This window comes from Rattus norvegicus, chromosome Y, assembly GCF_021556685.1.
Source record: "Rattus norvegicus strain SHRSP/BbbUtx chromosome Y, alternate assembly SHRSP_T2T, whole genome shotgun sequence".
In the NCBI taxonomy this organism is placed as follows: Eukaryota; Metazoa; Chordata; class Mammalia; order Rodentia; family Muridae; genus Rattus; species Rattus norvegicus.
The window spans coordinates 33233160-33254212 of NC_141555.1; the positions used below are offsets into that span (position 1 = coordinate 33233160).

The 21053-nt window shown below is 34.9% G+C and overlaps 1 long non-coding RNA gene across 1 annotated transcript in view; it reads right to left on the reverse strand.

Annotated features, from left to right (window-relative positions):
- Window positions 1–4255, reverse strand: part of LOC134484428 (uncharacterized) — a 33599-nt gene extending 29344 nt beyond the window's left edge. The window contains exon 1 of the long non-coding RNA XR_015647307.1: window positions 4191–4255. This is a non-coding gene — a long non-coding RNA (uncharacterized LOC134484428). The remainder of the gene's footprint in view (window positions 1–4190) is intronic.
- Between the last annotated feature and the right edge of the window lie 16798 nt (window positions 4256–21053).

Here is a 21053-nt window from a genome sequence, read left to right on the forward strand (position 1 = left end):
GTCAAAGAATAAAAACCTGAAGGCTACCAATCAAAGTGAAGTGCTGATTTCCCTTCATCTAAAGGGGATGGTTTTGAGATGGCTTGGAAATAGGTGCAGTTTGAGTAACCTGTGTTCATAACTGCAACTTATGGAGTCATCCTGAACTGCTTTGCTAAACAAGAAAGTGCCTGGCCATTTTTAACCAATTACCAAGATCCAGTCACCTAACTGTGAAGAAGGAAAAATTCTAGCTCACCTTTGGTGGTGGGAAAACATATGGTATTGCATAATTTTCTTCCAATTATTCTTTCCAGCTTCCATTAGTCAGCATGCTCTTCTATCAGGGTGATTGTCTGAACTGTGATGCTCCATTGATACACACACAAACACACACACACACAAACACACACACACACACACACATATGTGTGTGTGTGTGTATGTGTATCTGTACGTGTACGTGTACGTATATGTATATGTATATGTATATGTATATATAAGATTTATACATGTATATATATCATATATGTATGTATATATGATGTATATATGTATACCTATGATGTATATATATATAATGTATATATACATATATACATATATGTGATGTATATATGTATATATGATGTATATATTTATAAGTGTACATGTGTACACATCCATAAATGAGAGATGGAAAAATTGCATTTCTGACAACCTTCTGTAGTAAGGTTGCATATATTTTAATTTTAGCTATCTGTACTCTGCCCTCTGATCTACACCAAGAATCTTATGATGTCCCACTGGGAAATTGGAATTATGATTGCCTGGCAATCTTGGTCAAGTTTGGCAATTAAGAAAAATGAAGTTAAATCAGGTATAAGATGTCCTTGTAATTAAGTGATGCTCTTGGGGCATCCAGAGCTAGAGGCTACAACTGAAACTCCTCACAAATATAGATGGAATCAATGAGACTTGCCCATAGGAGCCAAACCTGAGATTTCTCTGTGAGCATCAATCCATACCAATACTCCCTTGGCCAGGAACTGGATGTCTATAGTTTTTGTGGATGAAGATCCCATTTTGTACTACATTGAACGGCATGTTATTGAATCTGATTCTGGCTTCTACAGAGGTATTCGATGAGACCATGGGGCCTCTTTCGTCAGAAGTGAAGTGAATTGAGCCCACTTTCAAATAATCAAAGTTTGGGGGTCTTTCCTTTATATGAGTACTTGAGAGGACATAAGGCAACCAGGGAATGTGTAGAGTAGGCTCAGTTGTAAGAGGGAGGTCTGACATTCTGTTCAATGACTTAGGTAATTGATGGAAAAAGGAAGATCTTGACGCCTTTAAGAAAGAGAAAACTTTGAGATCTGATTGTGCAAAGGTATGTGTTAGAAAACCCTTGGAGTTGGGGTTGGTAGTATGAAACATGCTGTGAAACATGAATGTCATTATTACCTGATTTGGTAAAGGATTTTCCCCAACAATGCCGTTCAATTTCTATACTTCTTTAGTTGGTAGGAATTTTACATCTTGTATTTAATATGGGGAAGTGCAGGTAACATCCCAGGCCTTTTTTTAAACAGCCTGCATGACTGTCTCTGGATCTTTTGCTCATTCAGTTTGTCTTAATATGTCCATATATTGGCAGCAACAAAGGGTGCTCTTGATTTCTAGTGATTGGATTGATTCCATCAATCAATGATTCTATATATAAGAACTGGGACCTCAAACCCGAGTGGAAGAACATATTTCTCTATCCACCATGGTAAAAGGTAAAAGCCTTGAATTTCTATTATTTAGAGTATATCCATGTGAGGTAATTCAAATTCGTGAGGGACTGCTTTAGAATACAAGGTATGGCATACTATTTTTTGGAAAAGCATGTCTCATGTCACCTTGTGAATAAAGGAATGTGTGAATTTCCTTTGGTCAAAAGCAGTGTACTCCATCAAGAGGTGAGAAAGATCCAAGGCCACACTGATGGGGAAGGAGTCACATCATCATTCAGGGTGGTTCTCAGGGCCTCGTCAAAGAGGAATGAGTCTAGGACGTATATCAGAACAGTAGAGTTCTGAGAAGAGATTCACAGAATGGGAAGTTCTGAGAAGATCTTCAGCAAAAGTGAAGTCCTGAATGTATTGGTTCAGAATGTGGAGGTCCCTAGTCATATTTTGAAGAAAAGAAGTATCCACTTCACCCATGGTCAGCAGGGGAAGGTTATCGGCTACACTGGGTCTTGGAGAAATGTTCTGCCTCTATCTCAGTAACTTCTAAGTATGTTCTCTATATGTATACCCTATATATCTTTTAGTCCAGGCAATGGTCACAACAACAGTATAAGTGGTTCAGGAAGCGGTGATGTTTCTTCATGGATGTGTTCAGCTACACACATATGTGAATAAAATATAGGAATGGTGTATATTTTAATGACCTACTTTAAGGCACATAGTATAAGAGTCAATTTAGCTTTGTGTCTTCTGAACTAGGATTTAGAAGCAGAGAAATATAAGATACCATTGTTTGCATATGTGTTGTATGAATACCTTGAATAAAGAGGTTAGTTTTAAGCAAACTTTCTTAATAGCTGTGTTCTGTGGCATAGGACGAAGGGCAGCTCTAGTGATTCTTTAGTTCCACAGGTACTCCAAAATTCCCATAGTACACAGGGAGAAGGTCTGAGACAATTGATGTGCACTGGGAATAATTTTTAGAGCCCTTTCAATAGAATTTGATTTCCCAAGCCCCCATTTGCAGAAGCTGAGGGTCTAAAATCTACTGGGTGGATTGAAGTAGAAAATTGACCCACAATCCTACTGGAAAGACAGGGAATGTTAGATGATCATTCATGTAGGATGCGTGGTATAACACTCCCTTGGTCTGGCAGCTCTTTAAGGAGAAAAGACAACACCACTTGATGGGAATAGGAATATAAAAGGGCCATGTAAGTCTTCAAGCAGGTTTTAAGCCTCTTTACCATAAAGGATCTAGGGCAATGCTGTACTTTGGCGAGTACTGACATGCTCTACAATATAAGAAGAAGGAGTAAGTTAACACTGGGTAAAGTGAACCCCATGTAAGAGAGGAAAACTCTAAAGCACTATTGAAAATGAAGAGAAATTTCTTCAGGCATAGTGTATATAGGTGCCATACACACTTCTGTCAACAGAAAAGGTCCCTGGTACCTTATACAGTGGATAAAGTTTCCAGCAGTAATCATAAGTTTCAAATTCTCATTCAGAGTTTTATATATTCATAATTTCTGTTAATGCAAGAGAAAAGACAGGAACATATTTCTTCTGCCAAAGGCTTTGGATAATTGTTTCTGGCTAGGTTAATCCTTCTGGTTCGTTCAGCTGTTAAGATCTAAGCAGAAATGTTGAAATTATTACATTTCTATTGATTTGCCTGATTGCAGTTTGCAAGGGTTATATACTCTGATTCCAAACTTCGACTCTGGGACTTCAAACCGGAGTAGAGTCGAGTCCCTGGATTATAGAAGGAGTCACTTTTGAAAATATGTCTGATCAGTTAGGTATACAACTACTTTGTTGGAAATTCAAGGGCCCAATATTCAGAGAGAACATTTTAGGAGGACTGGAAAGAGCGAAAAGGTCACAGAATCCTTCAGGCAAAGGTTTACCTTGGGTACTGGAGGAAGAGAGTCAAGTGCAACTGTTTTCACAGTCCAGAATAACCATGTGTCTGGGGACTATGAGGCGTGCTTGCCAGAAATTAGGGAATTTGCTCTTACATATTGGGTGGTAATCTCTGGATTTATCTTTTCCTCAAGCTGTTAAGCAGCAGGATAATCATCGACAACAAAGATGAAACTGCTCCATTTTATGTTACAAACCTTAAAGGCAGAACGTAGGTTAGGGCTCAGATTTGCACTGACATGTCTGAGGACATCATGTCCATGTGGTCTGCCATTCCTTCAAACATTTATGTATGCCTGGCCACCCAGGTCAGAAGGAAACATTAAGACCTCTTAGAAGAATAGAACTGAGATTCTCTGGATAGAGGTGGATTCTCGGAAGAAACCATTGTCAGGGGATATTAATTTAAAGTTTCCTTAAGAAAAAATAAACATCTGTATGAGAATTCATTTCATTTGCTTCTCTGTATGTTCTTTATCAGAAGAATTTGTATTAAGCCACGTTCAACTTTAAGGGTATGTCTAGATTTTCTTATTCAAAGAAAGTGGAATATATTCATCTTACTTTGAAGAATATGCTTGTCAGGGGCTCTTCATTGCATCCCAATTGAACCTCCAGTTTACCTTGAACTGACAGAGAAACCAGGGAAAAATTAGGAAACATATCTGTGGCACAGTCCATAATATCAAGAAATAGTGTGGGTTTCCTCACCCTAAATTAATATCTAAACTTCCTTTGGACAAACTAGAATGATATGAAGTAACCTTTCTTTCAGGGATAACATATGACACCTCCTTAATCAAAGAAAGAATAGATGAGTACCCCCGAGTAAAGAAGAGTTGCTGATGTCCCTGTGACAGGAAATTGTTTTGAGTATTCAAATTCCCCTAGTATTTGAGAAAAAATTAAATTGCTTACAATAGCTCAAGAGGTCCTACATTGCTTCATCTTCTAATGGTACTTCACAGTCTAGCATATACACATCTTTAGCTGAATCTGCAAGAAACTGAATATAGATTCCATGATTCAAGAAAAGTTGGGGGTGTCCTAAGCCTGATTGCCTCCTAAAAACTATATTCAACCAAAAAGAAATGAGCACCAGACTGATGACTTCACAACATACCATGTGACCTTACACAAGGAAGTAGCATGAGATTCCAGGATTTGCTCCCTCCTTTTGGATTTCAGTGAACCTTCAACAGAGGGATCAATGCTCCATGGTCTGAGGTAAAATATTCCATGGGCCCCAAGCAAAAGGGATGGTTCTGAGAGACCATTTGGTCAAATGAGTAACTCTAAGGCCTAGTCATCCTGAGCAGAAAAAAATACCAATGTTTTTGAAAGGAGAAAGGTCTTAAACCAGTTTGAAAGTAAGGGACTATTCCTGATTACCTTCTATAGAAGACTATGGTCCCAGCAATCCAGGACTCCATATTTTCAGAGAACTCAAGAAAATTCTTATCTCCAAGGCCTCCACTACAGACTTGACAGCAATCTGAGATTTATTCTGAAATCTTGTGTCAAAGTCACTGGATCTAAACCCTATTTAAACTTACTATAAGCCGCACAGGTATGGGTGTGAGGGATATTGGCCTTTCTGGTGAGAATCTGAGATAAGTGGCCTTGGATCCAGGCTGGAATTTTTATTCATTGGCCAAGGGACCTCAATCCATTGTTCTTGGAGATTTTTTGGTGGTCAGAGTTGTATTGGCTATGCAATAAGGTTTGAGGAACAAGTTCCGGTCAGCCACAAACAAAGTGAGAATCTTCTATGGATTCTTGTTCACAAGGATTCAGTTTCAGGTACACTACAGCAGAGGCTGACTGTTTGAGACACTCCTCAGTCAAAAGGTCAATTCTAGATCTTGGTCCATCAAATGGCCATGTCTCTGACCCCTCCATTGCAGACAGAGGAAGAATAAAGTGTTTTTATTCCAGGGCAGTTGACTTCTAGTGTTTGTTGTTTTATAGGTATTTGAGTCCTTTGATGTTTAATGATATTGGACAAATGATTTTTTTTGTCTATTATTTTTCTTGTTAAATGTCGAATTATTTTTCTGTGGCTACCTATTTTATCTCTTTTTTGTGTTTTTTAAAAGTAGATTGTGTTCTTTCTTTTTCTGGGTGTAGTTTCCTGCCTTTTACTGGAATTTTCCATCTATCATCTTTTGTAGGACTGGATTTGTGGAAAGATATTGTGTAAATTTGCTCATGACATGGCATATCTTGGAATCTCAATCTATGGTAGTTGAGAGGTTTTACAGTAGCCTGGGCTGACATTTTTTTTCATTTAGGATCTGTGTGATATATGCCCAGGATTGCTAGCTTTTTTTAAGAAGTGTGGAATACTGATTGGTCTCCCTTTTTATGTTACTCGACCTTTTTCCCTTACTGCGTTTAATATTTTTTCTTTGTTTTGTGCACTTTATATTTTAACTATTATGTGATGGAAGAAATTTCTTTTCTGCTCCAATTTTTTTGGAATTCTTTTTGCTTTTTGTACGTGCAAGGTTGTCTCTTTCTTTAGGTTAGGGAAGATTTCTAGTATAATTTTGTAGAAGATATTTACTGACCCTTCAAAGTGGGAGTTTCATTCTCTTGTATACCTATTATCCTTAGGTTTTATCTTCTCATTTTGTCTATGATTTCCTGGATGTTTTGGGTTAGGAGTTTTTTGTTTTGTATTTTTGGACAATTGTGTAACTGTTTTCTATGGTATCTTCTGCCCCTGAGATTCTTTTCTATATTTTATATTCTGTTGGTTGATGCTTGCGTTTATGACTCCTAATATCTTTCCCAGGTTTTCTATATTCAGAGTGTTCATCTTTGTGTGGTTTGCTGCTGTTGTTGTTGTTGTTGTTGTTGTTGTTGTTTTCTGTTTCCATTTTTACTTCCTGATGGATTGTTCAATTCCTCCAGCAGCTTGGTTATGTTGTAATGTAATTCGTTAAGGGATTTTTGGGTTTCCTCTATGAGGTCTTCTATCTCTTTACATCTGTTGTCTTGTATTTCTTTGATGGAGTTATTTATGTCCTTCTTAAAATCCTTTAACCTCATCATGTTCAGTGATTTGAACTACAAACTTTTCTATCTCTTTTCTGGTGTGTCAGGGGTATACTGGGCTAGCTTTGGTGGGAGAACTGGTTTCTGATGATGTCTAGTAACATGAGTTTATGTTCCTTAGGGAATTATACTTGCCCCTCACCATCTGGAGTTAGCTGGTTTTGCTGTCTCTGAAAGTGGCTTGAATTCTCTCTTAGCCTGTGTTTCAACAGTAATGGGACCGTTGTTCTCTCTTGAATTATCTTGTGTGCCAAGAACTGTGGATAAATTTCAGCAATATGGAATAGATAGAAACAAAAGTATGCTGTAACAGACTGCACCTCTTTTCATGGGTTCTGAGCACTCCAGGAAGTTACCTCTGAGAAGAAAAAGTCTTTCCTGTGTTCTTGAGTGTGTCAGCACTCCTGGAAGTCCATCTATTTCCTCATTGGATCTGAGGACAGAGAGCTGAGGTACAGGTTCAGCTCTGGGAACACAGCTCTGGGTCCTCTTGGTTTTTAAACTTTCACTGGAACAGCTCACAAAAGAAATTTGACTCCCTGATAAGTAAGTGCCTAGGAATCATCATCTCTCTGTCTCTTCAGAGATGGGACCACAAACATATGGCAGCTGGCATTTTCACATGGATGCTGTGAATTAAACTTAGGAATCCCATTCTTTCATGTCAAATATATTCCCAGCTGAGATAATTGTTCAGTGAACAAAGTATTGTTTTGAATATGACAGAGACTATCTGTGACAAATTAAAATGTTTAGGCAATGTGAACTAGGTCATTGAATTGAAGAACTCACATAATTACTACATGATGGTCTAAACAATGCACGGGATGCATATTCATTAAAATGAAGAATAGTATAAAGTTTATTTATGCAACTTACTGAATCATGTAATAAATAATAAGTCTCCACTAATGTACCATGTCCATAATAGTGTATAGATTAGGAATGAATAGAAAGTATTATGAACTTTCTTTTATAAAGATTGCATTATAGTACAAGAAAAAAGAAAAAAATGAATGCATAAATCAGTGTGTTGGAGTTGATAGTATGCAAGTAGTTGAAGAATCTATTTTAGAAATAAGGTCATGGAGATTGTCATGAGGAAGTGACATTTAAGTTAAATTAGATGAAAAATAATTGATCTATATTTTGGGCAAAATTACAGTAAATATAAGGATGATAAGAAGACAAAGACCTTGACATATCCAAAAAAGTAAATATGAGAGTAGTTTGTATTGATTAAGAGATCGAAGAACGGTCCAAATAAAGCTGAATCTCAGGCAATGTCTCATATGGGAATATAGAAACAATGTTAGACATATAATTTTTATTTACTGAAAATGTCTTAGAAATCATTGAATAGTTTTAAATAAGATTGTTTAACTCACAATGTATATAGTAAGGGACTCTGGTTACTTATGAATTATGATATGATACAGAGAATGATTTTAAGGATGTTTTTGAAGTCTATCTGGAAGTAGTGTCAATGATAATGAAAAAGAGTCATATCAGAGAGCTATGATGGAAATTGTTGTGTTTGGTAGTAGAATGAGGGTGGGTTGAGTAGGAAGAAAAGAAACCCAATGACTTTTTTTTGAGAAAATGAAAAGATGTTGGTGTTATTTACTCTGATGTGGAATGTTTCATGATAAGTGGATTCAGGAGAATTATAAAGGAATTTATTTTAGACCCTTGAAGATACTTGAAAGAACCTCTAACTCACTAGACATTCCTACTTACTGTTCATGGTTTGTTGATTTAAACCTTTACTCAGACCATTATTAGCTGTTATATAAAAAAAAAAACTTACATTACTATCTGTATTTTTTCAAGGTGTATCTGGGAGTACTTATTTAATTAAGAGCAAACCTATGATTATACTACATGCTTATTTAGTATATACAGACAAATTATTTGCCCATTTATTTACTACAAACATTTTGTATTGCAATTAGAATTTAATCCAAGTTTATTGGTGCTGACACACTGTTTGATTAGAATATAATAGCTCATGAATGTGAATTTCACAGAAAGAAATCATTTGCTCAGATTTTGTAAACTTACAAACCCTAGAAGAGTAAAAACATGTAATAAATTCTATCTCTTCTACTTTTAATCTTTAGTATTTTAGTGTGTTATGATATACATGCAAAAATTCCTAACCCAGATGACTTTAACTATAATATCCAGTACTATTAAACATATCAATAGTATTTTGAATATGAATAATCTATGCTTCTAGAAAATTTTCATCAAAGGAGCAAGAAATTCTTCATAACTTCAACACAACATGGCCTTTTGGGAACAGAATAAAACACAATTAAGGAAAGGCGGAAAATGATTGACACATGCACTGTTCTTGGTTTGAAATTTAACAATCATGCTAGTTATAGGATACAGCTTTGAAATTCGAGTCAATGAGAGGATGAAAAATACTGAGGAAGAGTAGGTAAATTGAATTCTTGCTACATGAACAAAACACTGGATCTGAAGGTAAGGTACATTTTATATAATGACCCTCGTCTTCTGACACTATTTATTCAATGCTTTGGTATTTGTTCGTATATTATGTACCAAAAACATATCAATGATTCTGGTTATTCTTAATTAATGAACATGCATTTCAGCTGATTTAATATTCCACATTATCTTAATATTCTTCTGTATTTTTCAGTATGAAAATATAGAGAATTATTTTGATTAGAGTAAAATTTTATTTTTTCTTATCATATGAGAGAAGAAATTATTAATCAAGAATGGATATTTGATATTTTCTAAAAGATGTTAATAGAGGTTGAAACTGTATATATAAGATCAACCATTTATACCTTTTCCAAATGAAACTCATTGAAATGTCAGTACACATGTAGTACATAATTTAATGATACATATGAATAAAAACATCCCCTATGCATCCAGAATCATCTATTATCCCCATGATGAAAGCCAATATTAGGAAGAGAAGATGGTACAGCCACTTTGCAGGAAAATCAGCTTCATTCAAAATGAAGATTGAGCTGGGAAGTGATTTGACTAAGTGTAGTTAAGAATAATGTAAATGCCCAAAAATTGCAATCTCACTAAGTGGTATGTCCTCGTTGCAGGAGGTATGTTGTTAGGGTTAGGCTTTGAGGTTTCAAAAGACGTAAGCTATTTCAATCTAGTTTTCTCCACCTTCTGCTTATGGTCTGAGATGTAATCTTTCAGCAACCTCTGCCTGTTTATCTTTACTCTGATATCATCCATCACTGACTCTGATATTCTGGATTATAAGCCCAAATAAAGTATTTCTTTTTTAAAGGAAAGAATAATATAAATGAGTTTAATGTTATGAGAAGCAGACCTTGTTTACCTGATATGGTTGCCTTTTCCTTTCTTAGCTTGGGCCATCAAACTTCTGCTATGTTGAATGAGAAATCTCCATATTCTCTACTCTCACATATTGCAGTTTGTCACTTGTCCCTCAGGACCCCCTTATACCTGGGGCTGTATTTTTGTTCTTGGAAGTTAGAAAGTTTGGACTTCCTGACTTTGGAGGCAGGGTTAAAAGTAAATGGGAAGTGAGTGATATACATACCACAACTCTTCTATTTTAGTATGTAAATGGGGGTTATTAGAGGATGGGATTACTGAGGTGAGCATAAAGGAAATGTGCTGCTTTATTTGAAATGTTTTCTTACCTCATTCTGTGCCCTTGTAAAGGACCAGTTTTATCTCTCAGGCCTGGCCATGTTCCTGTCACTCCTCACCTGCCTATCTCTTGCAGCTCTTAATTCTAGTTCCTACTTCTCACTCTAGGTTTCATCTTGACCAGATTTAGTTCATTTTTAAGTGCTCCTGCTCTGAAACGTACACAAGTTCTTTTTCTTTTGTTTTATTTTCAAACTTTCAATGTTTATATTCGTTTTTGTTTTACCTCTTTTATGGAAGCCTTAGAGGAGAATCATTCATGGATGTCTCTTTTGATTGGAATGAGAAAATAATGAAAAAAAATCTTTTTTTTTAAATTACAGGACATTTTCATGTCTAAGTTTTTCTCTTACATACACCTGTCATGCTAGTTTATCTCCCTGTTTTGTCCTTAGTCCTTTCCTCCCCTTGCTACTTGGATACTGCCTCTTAGGACTTACTACAGAACCATAAATGATGGCATACACAAGGGAGGTGTTGATTCTTCATCACTTTTCTAACTTTTTTTCTCCCTTCTCTCTTGAGCTGTTTGAATAAATTTGGATCTCTGTACTCAATAGTATATTGCTATAGTGCTTGGGCCATGAAAATATCTGTTATTGTTGCCTTGTCATAGTTTTACAGCTCAGGGTTGGCCTAGTTACACTTTGGAATCTTAGTCCAAGAAGTTTGAGGACTTTAATAAAAACTTGTCAGGAGCTAAAAATATTTTAAATGATTTCTTAATACATGACGCCTAGAAAACCCTTTCATAAATCATGGATAAAGCAATCTGAGATTCTTGTTTCTGTAAAGTACTTAAAAATATGAAAGGGAGAAAGGCCATGGCTTGCTCACTCTTGTCATTAGATAGGGCGCTCAGATATGAGTTTTCCTGCGATTTCCGGTTAGAACATAAAGATGTCTTTGGTAGTTTGCATTACCAGATTGCTTATATTAATTCCCCCTTTTGCTATTGTTTTGGTTTTCTGTCTTCATTGTTTCCAATAGGACCGTAGCTCCCCACTCTGTGTAGATAAAAGGTGGGTCCAGTACAGCTGTTATTGTTCTGGCACACAAACTACTTTTTGGGAACAAATGTTCACCATTGTATAGTTGACAGTGGTTTGAAATTCTTTCCTTGTCCTCAGTTTCTTGTAACAACATATTCTTTACATCTTCTTTAATTAATTGTATTGACCTCCCTGTAATCGTATTATGTATCTGTGTGTATAGAAGAAAGATTTTCTTTAAATATTCTGTGGTTTGTGGGTTTATTCTTCCATAAAGTATTTCCCGACAGCACATGACCTCAGGCCATTACTAGGAATTACTGTATGCAGGGAACATTGGTGGAGTATAGTGTTAAATTAATCACTGTCCTTTGTTTCAGAGATTTTTATTTTTTAATAAGTAACCAATACTATACAAATAGCTAACTAACTCTTGTGTTCCTCTTCCTGTATGGCTGCTGGTGTAAATAAAATGCATTTTTTTCATTGATAAACAATAATAAAATCTCATACTTAAAGACAGAAAATATTCACAAAGGAAATCCATTTAAAATGGAGATAAAATATAAACAAAATGAGATCAAAAGACCCATTCAGAAACATGATATTAAAAATGTCATTGTCCAGTTACAAATTTTTAAGATGAGATAATAATAATATATACTTAAGAAAAGATGAAAACCATTAAATGCACAGTGTGCCCAAAATGTTCACTCAAAATATAGTATATACCAAAGAATGGAATGGAGCTCTCATTCTTGCTACTATAGAGGCAAAATGGAAGAATTACTATTAGGCTAAACCCAACCTAGATTTCATAGTGCCAAACTATCAAGAAAGCTAGTGTTTCAAAAATACCACATTAAGCAAATATCCATAATAAAAACAAATATAAAAATAAGAAAGTATTGAAGACCAGCACTAGTCCATGATAATCTGATAGGGTGCATGGAATTATTTCAATATTCTGGTATCTATATGGACCTGTTTAGTGACAGAGTATATGGTAAGTTTGGAGAAGTTACTTTTAGGTGCAAAGAAAAAAGCTATATTCTCTAGTTTTAGGATGAAATGTTATTTAAATATCTGCTAAATCCATTTGGATGATTATTTCTGTTATCTTTAATGTATCAGTTTAGTTTCAGTTGCCACAAACGGTCAATTGATGAACTTGGGTATTGAAATCTCCCACTATTATCGTGTTGGCGCCAATATATTCTTTGAGGCTTAGTGATTTTCTTTTGGTGAATTTGGTGCCCTAGCATTTGAAACATAGTTGTTCATAATTGATAGTTCATCTTAGTATTATTTTTTCTTTGACAATTATTTTGTCCTTCCTTATCATTTTTGATATCTTTGGTTGAAAGTCAATTTTATTCAATGTAAGAAAGGCTATTTCCGTTTTATTTCTTGGGACCATTTTCTTGGAATTTCTCTCCAGCCTTTTACCTTGAGATAGTGACTGTCTATATAATTAAGGTATATTTCCTGTATGCAGCAAAATGTTTGGTCCACTTTATTTATTCAATCCCTTAGTTTATATATTCTTATTGGAGAACTAAGTCCATTGATGATAAGAGATATTAAATAAAATTTATTGTTCTTTCCTGTTATTTTTATTGTTAGAAATGGAATTACTTTTGTGTGGCTATCATCTTTTGGGTTTGTTGAAAGATTAATTCCCAAATTTTTCCTAGGGTGTAGTTCCTTTCTTGTGTTGGAAGTGTCCATCTACTATCCCATGTAGGGCTAGATTTGTTGAAAGATGTTTTGTAAATTTGGCTTTGTCATGGAGTATCTTGGTTTCTGCATTCATGGTAATTGAAAATTTTACCAGATATCCAAGCCTGGAGATCCAGAAATAAATGCAAACACCTACGGTCACTTTACCTTTGACAAATGTTCTAAAACCATTTAATGGAAAAAAGACAGATTTTTCAAAAATGGTGATGGTTCAACGTGAGGTCAGCATATAGAAAAATCAATTATTTAAAAAAACTCACAGGGTGGGGGAACAAATGATCACTTTGTTAGATGGTGACAAAAATGAAAACAATCAATACCTCTTCATGGTAAAAGATTTGGTACATATTATAAATTCAAGGTCCATACATAAACTTAGTAAAAACAATATTACAAAAAGAGTACCCAACATCAACATAAATGGAGAGAACCTTGAAGCAATTCAACAAATATCTGGGAATAGAAAAGGTTGCCCAATCTCCACTTACTTCTTTAATATAGCACTAGAAATCTTATTCACAGAAATTAGACAACCAAAGGAGATCAAAGGGAATTCAAGAAGTCAAAATATCATGATTTGTATATGATATGATAGTATATTTTAGTGACCCCAAAAATTCAACCAGAGAACTCCTTCAGCCAATAAACAACTTCTGTAAAATGGCTGGATATAAAATTAACTCAAACAAATCATTACGCTTCCTCTACTTCAAGGATAAACAGGTTGAGAAGAAATTAGGGATATGACAATTTTCACATTAGTCACAAATAATAAAAAATACCTCAGTGTGACTCTAACCAAGCAAGTAAAAGGTCTTTATGACAAGAACTTCAACTCTGTGAAGAAAAAAAAATGAAGAAAATCTCAGATGGAAAGATTTTCCATGCTTATGGATTGGTAGAGTTAATATTGCAAAAATGGCAAACTTGGCAAAAGCAATCAACATATTCAAGGCAATCGCTATCACAATTCCAACTCACTGCTTCATAGAGTTAGAAAGAGCAATTTGAAAATTCATTTGAAATAACAAAAACCCCATGACAGAGAAAACTCTCCTCAACAAGAATAGAACTTCTTTACTTTTTCCTTTTTTTCTGCTTGTAAAGTTTATTCACCACAAGGGCACCCCTAAAGGAAGAAGCAGGAGCTGATATCTGATCTGTGTTCTTCTTGAAAGCCTTGCATCATAACACAGCATAAGGTTAGCAAAAGGATGGGAAGGTTTGCTTTTCATTTGTGGAACATTCTGTACATGTAATACAATGTGCTCTGATCAAGTGCACCCACAATCCCTCCTGCTCCTCCTAGACCTGCCCCCATCTCATCTCCCTTCCAAATTTCTGTAGTCTTTCGCTTAATTTTTTTGCATATTTCTAACACTGGATCCTTTCATTTCTTTTTTTTTTAATTAACTTGAGGATTTCTTATTTACATTTTGAGTATTATTCCCTTTCCCGGTTTCCAGGCCAACATACCCCAACCCCTCCACCTCCCCTTCTTTATGGGTATTCCCCTCCCCATCCTCCCCCCATTGCCGCCCTCCCCCCAACAATCATGTTCACTAGGGGTTCAGTCTTAGCAGGACCAAAGACTTCCCCTTACATGAGTGATCTTACTAGCATGTTCAATGCTACTATGAGGTCAGAGTTCAGGGTCAGTCCATGCATAGTCTTTAGGTACTGGGTTAGTCACTTGAAGCTCTGGTTGCTTGATATTGTTGTTCATATGGGGTCTAGAGCCCCTGCAACTTCTTCCAGTTATTTCTCTGATTCCTTCAACGGGTTTCCTGTTCTCAGTTCAGTGCTTTGCTGCTGGCGTTTGCCTCAGTATTTGCCATATTCTGGCTGTGTCTCTCAGCAGATATCTACAACTGACTCCTCTCTGCCTGATCTTCTTTGCTTCATCCATCTTGTCTAATTGGGTGGCTGTATATGTATGGGACACACGTAGGGTAGGCTCTGAATGGATGTTCCTTCAGTCTCTGTTTTAATCTTAGCCTTTCTATTCCGTGCCAAGGGTATTCTTATTCCCCTTTTAAAGAAGGAGTGAAGCATTCACATTTTGATCATCCATCTTGAATTTCATGTGTTCTAGGCATTTAGGGTAATTCAAGCATTTGGGTTAATAGCAACATATTAATGAGTGCATACCATATGTGTTTTTCTGGGATTGGGTTACATCACTCAGGTTGATATTTTCCAGTTCCATCAATTTGCCTATGAATTTCATAAAGGCATTGTTTTTGATAGCTGAGTAACATTCCAAAGTGTAGATGTACCACATTTTATGTATCCATTCCTATGTTGAAGGGCATCTGGGTTTTTTCCAGCTTCTGGCTATTATAATTAAGGCTGCTATAAACATAGTGGAGCACGTGTCTTTTTTATATGCTGGGGCATCTTTTGGGTATATGCCCAAGAGAGGTATAGCTGGATCCTCAGGCAGTTCAATGTCCAATTTTCTGAGGAACCTCCAAACTGATTTCGAGAATGGTTGTACATTCCCACCAACAATGGAGGTGTGATCCACTTTCTCCACATCCTTGCCAGCATTTGCTGTCACCTGAGTTTTTGGTCTTAGCCATTCTCACTGGTGTGAAGTGAAATCTCAGGGTTGTTTTGATTGGCATTTCCCTTATGACTAAAGATGTTGAACATTTCTTTAGGTGTTTCTTAGTCATTTGGCATTCCTCAGCTGTGAATTCTTTGTTTAGCTCTGAACCTCACTTTTAATAGGGTTATTTGTCTCCCTGCGGTCTAACTTCTTGAGTTTTTAGTACATTTTGGATATAAGGCCTCTATCTGTTGCATGATTGGTAAAGATCTTTTCCTTCTTTGGGAATCACTATCCCTTACCTCAAACTGTATAACAGAAAAATAATGATAAAAATTTAATGGTTATGGTACAGAGACAGATACCCACATCAATGGAATAGAATTGAAGACCCAGAAATGAAGGCACATCCCAGGCACTTGATATTTGACAAAGGAGCCAAAACCATCCAATGGAATAAACATAGCATTTTCAACAAATAATGCTGGTTTGACTGGAAATTAGCATGCAGAAGAAGGGAAATCAATCAATTCTTATCACCGCATACAAAGCTCAAGTCAAAGTGGATCAAGGGTCTCCACATAAAATCATATAACCTAACACTAATAGAAGAAAAAATGTGAAAGAATCTTGGACACTTGGGCACTGGGGAAATTTCCTGAATATAAAACCAATGGCTTATGCTCTAAGATCAAGATTTGACAAATGGAACTTCATAAAATTGTAAAGCTTTTGTAAGGAAAAAGGCACTGTCATTAGGAAAAAGGAGCAACCAATCGATTAAGAAAAGATCTTTACCAATCCTACATATGATAGAGGGCTAAATTCAATCTAAACAAAAACTCAAGGAATTATGTTACAGGGAATCAAATAGTCCTATCAAAATGGTGTTTAGAGCTAAACAATGAATTCTTAACTAAGGTACTAAGGTATATCAACATCCTTTCCCATCGGGTAAATGTAAACAAAAAAAAAAAAAAAAAAAAAAAAAAAAAAACCTGAGGTTCCACAGCACACCAATCAGAATGGCTAAGATAAAAACAAATTCAGATGACAAATGATAATTAAAAGGAGGTAGAGAAAGAGGAACACTCCTCCAATGTTGGTGGGATTACAAGCTGGTATAACCACTCTGGAAATCAGTCTGGAATTTTCTAACACATTTGGTAATACATGAGGATCCTGCAATACCACTTCTTGGTTATTTACCCAAAAGATGCTCCAACATGTAACAAGGACACATGATGCTATATGTGGATAGCAACAATATATATATATATATATATATATATATATATATATATATGTATGTATGTATATAATTATATGTGCATACATACATATATATTGTATTATAAACACACACACACACACACACAAACATATTCATAAGAAAGAATCCACAGGTCATATGAAGCCCAAGCATAAAGAAGACCAAAATGTGGATGCTACATTGTTTCTAAGAAAAAGGAACTAAATATTCATGGGAGGAAATACAATGATAAAGAGTCAAGCAGGGACTGAAGAAGGGTTAACCAGAGACTGCCCCACGTGGGGATCCATCCACTATGCCGCCACCCAATCCAGACTTTATTGCTGATGCCAACAAATCCTTGCTGATAGAAATCAGATATGGATGTCTCATGAGAGGCTCTGACAGATCCCTACTGATATAAATGAGGATGGTTGCAGCTAACCATTGGATTAAACAAGGGGATTTCAATGGAAGTTTTAGAGAAAATACTTAATGATCTGAAGTGATTTGCAAAACCCCAGGAAAAACAACACCACCAACGAATAAGATCCCACTATAAATTCGGGGGATTAAACAACCCACTAGTGAGTACAGATTGAGGAACCCACGATACCAGCCACATGTGTGGCAGAGAAATGCACTGTTGAGCATGATTGGAAGGAAAAGCCTTTAATACTGTGAAGACTTATATCCCCAGTGTAGGGTAATGCCAGAGGATTGAGGTTGAGGTGGGTGGGTGGGAATGGGAACATCCTCAAAGAAGCTGAAGTGGGGGTTTATGGGAAAGGTAGGAAAGGATATACCATTTGAACTGAAAATACATAAAATATTCAGGAAAAATTATTAAATAAAAATGACACTATGTCTCATTAAATTAATAGTAAAATATCATTTCCCATTTCTGATATTGGCTCAAATATTAGAGTTTAGCATTAATTTCTTTGGTCTCTTTTGCTGTCTATAGCCAATATGTCCCTTTTTTCTATGCCTTATTTTAAAAAAAAACTGTATTTTACAATTTAAATAAATATAGAATGGAAAAAATACTGACATCATTTGTGATTCAAAGATAATAACAATTTTACTATATTTCCCTTTAGTAAAAGTTAGACATCTCCGTGAAGACACTTTGATGGATAATATCAAAATATGTTTATAGGAATGGTACATCAAGTACTTTTTGTTAATAGCGTCAGTCAGGAAATGGTTCTAATATTTATGCATTATGGTAGCTGATTATGGAAGAAACTAAATGTTCTTAGATTTTGTAATAATGCATATAAATAATTAATTCTTAATGTTTGTTGACAGAAGGAAGTTATCAATGAATATATATATATATATATGGCACACGTTTCTAATATAAATAGAGCAAATTAAATATATAATTTATGAACTAAAGGTGAGTAAAATAAGATCTATCATTGATTCTACCTACAGTTGAAGTTAAGACATGATTCATGGATCCATGTATTTCTTTCTAGACATCCAATGAGATAAAATTAGTGTGGAAAAAGATAAGAATGCAATTAGCATGTGTGATCTAGTGTACATATTTAAAAATTGCTTTTGAAAAATACTCAGAAAATATTTTCAAGGTTATATATACATCATATACAAAAATTAACTGTGTCCATAAATTATCAATATCACTCAAGCTACTTTCTCTGGTCTTATTATATTTGAATTATCAAATGAACATGTATATGTATGTATGTATACTCAAACAGGCACACTCACACACACACACACACACACACACAAAATACTTCTAAAAATTTAAAACAAATTAGTAAATAATAGTCTTTCAGAGAAAATAATGAAAAAGGATGAACTAAATTCCAGTACTCCCAAAAGTGTACATTCTAGCATATAAAACTTTGCCTTATAAGTTTTAGAAAAATACATATGTGGCCCATATATGTAATCAGATCCCATTTGGACTTATTACTCAGAGTTAAAGTAGATATTAAAATGGAGTGGGAAAAATATTAAATAACAAGATTTAGCTATACTTTTTCAATTATACAAAAAAATCTGAGAAAAAGTTAAATGACACAACATTTAAAATTGCTTTCTATTAAGCATTGATATCTAAGTTTAGTCTTCATAGTCTAAATAATAGAGAGAACTAAATCTCACAAGTTGTTTCCTGGCTTAAATTCAATTTTCTTTGCTTGTGAATGTACACAGAACCAATTAATATAATAAAAATGGATAGATGTTGTGTTACAAAAAGTAAAAGACCTTTTGTTTATTTATTCGGTATGAATTTATTTTTGTAGAATGTCTTCCCATGTTTCTGTTGGATATTTTATAAATCCTTACTTTGGAGCGGTTGGTGCTTAAATTTAACTGAACATGGCTGCATATGTCAATATAGTAGAAATGGATTCTTGGGGCAGAGATTACCTTTGTGTTAAACCTGATTAAAATGAATGGTGGTCACAGTGTGCACAACCAAATAGAAGGTAATAAACTGTGGCTTCGGGTACCCATCTTTTTATGAGATTTCACTTTGTAGTGTTGGAAGAATTGTTCTGTGATATCATGAGATTGTGCAGTAAACAGTCCTTTTCTTTATTCCTGTAATGAAAGCAAACATTTATTGTTTTCAGTTCCTTCAGAGAGCTTGCTAGGAGACTAGATCAAGGAGGAACTCGGGAAGAGGGACTGAGATATGCAAAATATATTTTTGGTATTGGATTTCTTCTAGGTACTTTAGGGAACTAACTTCATAAGATTTGGAATATAATCAGAAAAGAGCTTGTTAAAGATGTAGAAAAGCACGCGGTGTGGTTGCACAGGCCTTTAATCTTAGTACTAGGGAGCAGAAGCAGGCAGAACTCTAAGTTCAAGGCCAGCTTGGTCTACAGAGAGAGAAAGAGAGAAAAGGTGAGAGAGAGAGAGAGAGAGAGAGAGAGAGAGAGAGAGAGAGAGAGAGAGAGAGAGAGAGAGAGAGATTGTTTTCTGGTACTGCCAGGGATATAAAAGAAACACTGTCAAAAAAATGTTCAAGAATAAGTTCCGTATTATACAGAGAAAAAAATTCTCATTTTATTTTAGTAAGATGTTAATAATTCTTTCTTCATTCTAATGAAATGACTTAGCTATAAAATAATCTGAAGGCACCGAAAATGTAAGAAAAGGTGCTTTACATCACTATTCCCCTTAAACTATAAGTTGAATTTTTATTAAATAATCCTATGTAAATACACTTTGAAGGCTTTTCAGTGATTAGCTAAAGGGCTTTTACATTGTGAATTAAGAATGGTGAATTTCAGGCCAATCTTGAAAGGTCATCACTAAGGTGTAGAAGCATATTAAGCATACAAAATCAAATATAAAATTTTGCACAATAAAGAATGAGAACCTTTAATTGGTTTTCCTCTAATGTAAACACTTTCTTTTTGTTGAGTGAAGATTTTATGATTTGAACTAATTTTATGAGAAATACCACCTGTTTTCAGAAGATAAGAAACAGAGAAAGATGAGGAAAAACATATGCTAAGGAACAATGAACTGGGATAGAGTATTCTAGGTAATATATAGAACAATAAATTTGACCCGTCTGTTACTGTTAAGGTGGGGACTTCATTACGCATATCTATGTACTTAAAAATGTTTTCTTTTCTTCTTAAGTTTGTATGGTTGCTCTGAAAACACTGGGTTTTGTGTTAAGATCTTTGCATATTTAATGATAGTTTTGAAATATTATGTTATAATCAAAAGCCGTGCTTTGTACAAACTTTTTAAGCAACAAAAAAGAGAATTGTCCGCTTGAGTTTCATGAAGAAAGTTAGTATGTTAAACATGAATAAATTTTTCTGATATATGCCTTCTCTTCATATACCATGCTTATTGATGAATCCTTAGAACATAGGAATGAATAGTAACCATCTTAGTATAGTTTCAGGATTTTATAATATATTGTTTGACATGTGCATTTCTATTAAAATGCTATCACTTTTCTAATTCTCTTATTTTAACTAAAGAGGTTTTCCATAACTTCTAATCCGTTTTTAATTAATTTAACAGGTCTTTGGTGTTATTATAGAATTTTATGACAGTATCTTCTTAATGTTCTTTATTTTTAAGGTAAATAGGTAAATATATATATGTATATATAT